The sequence below is a fragment of the Myotis lucifugus genome, unplaced genomic scaffold (genome assembly GCF_000147115.1).
Source record: "Myotis lucifugus unplaced genomic scaffold, Myoluc2.0 scaffold_1581, whole genome shotgun sequence".
Classification (NCBI taxonomy): domain Eukaryota; kingdom Metazoa; phylum Chordata; class Mammalia; order Chiroptera; family Vespertilionidae; genus Myotis; species Myotis lucifugus.
Window position 1 is genome coordinate 46,176 of NW_005872629.1, and position 2,890 is coordinate 49,065.

Below are 2,890 nucleotides of genomic sequence, written 5' to 3' on the forward strand. Positions count from 1 at the left end.
CCCAAGCGAAGTCGGCTCCAGTGCAGTGGGGCAAGCTCTCGTTCTGGTTTCAGCCCAACCTGCATCGCTGCTCAAAGGCCACCTAGGGGAGATGCCCCATCTCTGAGGCCCTGACCTTGTGACCCGTATGCAAGGACATCTGTGAGACCTTGAGCCGGGGCATTTGCTGTGACAACCTCCGGTGTGTCTGGGAACAGCGTGAGTTGGGTTCCTTGTTCCCAGGAACAACAAACCCATGTTTCACATTTCCCTCCTTGGCAGAACTTGACCCCTGGGGCCTGGCAACATCCCCAAAGCGTATTCTTCAGTAGGAAGATGTCCCTGTCCCCTAAAAGCACCAGGTAGGAGTCGTAATTGTACAGAGACACTGATTACTGGGGAGTTGGGAGACTGCAGCAGATGGCGGGATGTGACTTCTGAAAGTGTTTGCACAAACATTTCACTATGACTTTGGTAGGAGGGCTTCCAGGAATTCTCAGGGCTGACATATTTGTCTCTCTCACGGCTGTGCTCACTATCAATTGATTCAAACATTTTCTGTAATAAACCATGTGTACAATTTGACAAGTTCCAATACGTTTGCATCTGTGAAACCGTTTCCTGATTGTCTTTATAATCCCTCTCCCCTCACACACTCTCAGGCAAACACGCTTCTTGTTTTCTGTCACTAGAGTTCTTTGCATTTCCTAGAATTTTATATATGCTCTATATGGACTAATTTAATAAGATATGTCTGGCTTTGACTCTGCATAATTATTTTGTGATCCATCGATGTTTTGTGTGTCAGTAGTTCATTCCTTTTTACCCATATCTTTGCTGAAAGTAATCCTTTTTTTGGGAAATAATTCCAAAGCAAGCGATCCAAAACTCAGAATAATGAAGCCATAGTATCCATTCGAACCATAATAGGAAAACGGTGTGTCATCATTTATGACACGGTCTGTGAGTAACACGGACTAATTCTGTTACAAGGTGGACCGAGACTCCACGGCTGAGAATACAAGGAGGTGGGGGTTTGTGGGTTTTAATTCATTTTTATTTATTTCTTTTGTGTGTGTGTGTGGGGGGGGGGGGTGTTTCTTGAACACCGGTGACCACATAGTTTTTAATTTTCTTTACCTTTTTTAGTCTTAATGACAAATTACGTTGACTGATTTTCGGAAATTAAACTAGCCTTGCATTTGTGAGGGAAACCCCACAAAGGGAGGGGAGGAGGGAGACACATCGATTGGTTGCCCGAACTGGGGCTGGGGATGGAACCCAGGACACTTTTTTTACTTTTTAAACCTAATTTAAAAAAAACTTTTCAACTCTGGAATGACACAGCTTAAAACGAACACATTTGTACAGGCGTACAAACATTTTTTATAGCCTGTTCTATCAGCTAGGACAGTGGTCGGCAAACTCATTAGTCAACAGAGCCAAATATCAACAGTACAACGATTGAAATTTCTTTTGAGAGCCAAATTTTTTAAACTTAAACTATCTAGGTAGGTACATTGTTATTAACTTAATTAGGGTACTCCTAAGCTGGCCTTTGCTAAAAACGTCCTCAATCTGAGGGGTCGACCTCAGCGAACGTACCCCCACTTCTCCTAACGCCACTTCTTCAAAATAGACTCGCCCAGGTCGAAAACCGACTTCTGCGCATGGGCCACGAAGTTTCAATCGCACTATACGTGGGCCGCCCGCACGTGGTATTTTGTGGAAGAGCCACACTCAAGGGGCCAACGAGCCGCATGTGGCTCCGGAGCCGCGGTTTGCCGACCACTGAGCTAGGAAAACATCAGGCTCTTATCTGGCACCCCTTGGTTCGGCCCAAATTGGACACCGACCCACCTCCAACCCCCCAGGGGTTCCCACTTCCGGGGGGACAGGAGCACCAGGTGCCCCTTCCAGTGACAGACCTTGGTGGGGGGCGGGACCCAGGTCTCCTGACTCCCCGACTCCCCGCCGGCCCAGCAGTTCCATGAACCTCCGTGCTGGTTACTTAAGACCATGATGCCTAAGGGGCTGCACAGCGCAGGACACACACCTCCGCCCAGTGGCCCCGATGGGCCCGCCCTGCGCTGCAGCCCGCCTCCCCCAGGACTGCCGGGCCTCTCAGGTCCAAATCCCTTCTGTCCCAACAACAACCGAGGCAGGACGGCCGGTGCCAGAGCTGCCGAGGCGTGGAGAGCGGCCCACGTGAACCTCTGAGGGCTGAGGGCGCACGGGGACTGGGGAATCGACCCCTGGCCCCGCAGGGACGGAGATGGAGACGGACAGATGCTGGGGCTGTGGGGACGCAGCAGCCTCGACGGGGGACCCAAGAGGCGGCCTGGAGGGCGGGGAGCCCACCGACCCGCGCCCCCTCCCTGCGCTCTTCTCTAGGGACCGCGGGGCGCACCGCACAGGTGGCGGCCCAGCATCGGGGGCCGCAGCTGCCCCACTGGGCGACCCTCCGGCCAGTTCAGCCGCGCGGTTGGCTCAGGACCATTGGCGCCGGGGCCCCCGCAGCCCAGAAAGTGAGGCGCCCGGCGACCCGGGAAGGCGGGACCCGCTCAGGGGGCGCCCGGAAGCCCCAGGCAGGTCGCTCCTGGGGACTCACGGCCTCGGCCCGGAAGCCACGGCGCAGGGCAGCCCCGGGACCGGGACGAGACGGGCCTCGGTGAGCACTCGCGGGCTCTGCCGCCGCCCGACTCTCCCACCGACGCCGACGCCCCGCGCCACGGGCGAGTCTGCCCCTAGAGACGGTCTTTTCAGCCTGATTGGCTTTTATTTTTGTTTTTTATCCTCACCCGAGGGTAGGTTTCCCATTGATTTTTAGGGAGATGGAAAGGGAGAGACAGACACATCCATGTGAGAGAGACACGGGGATCGCCTGCTTCCTGGAACCCGCCACACCTGG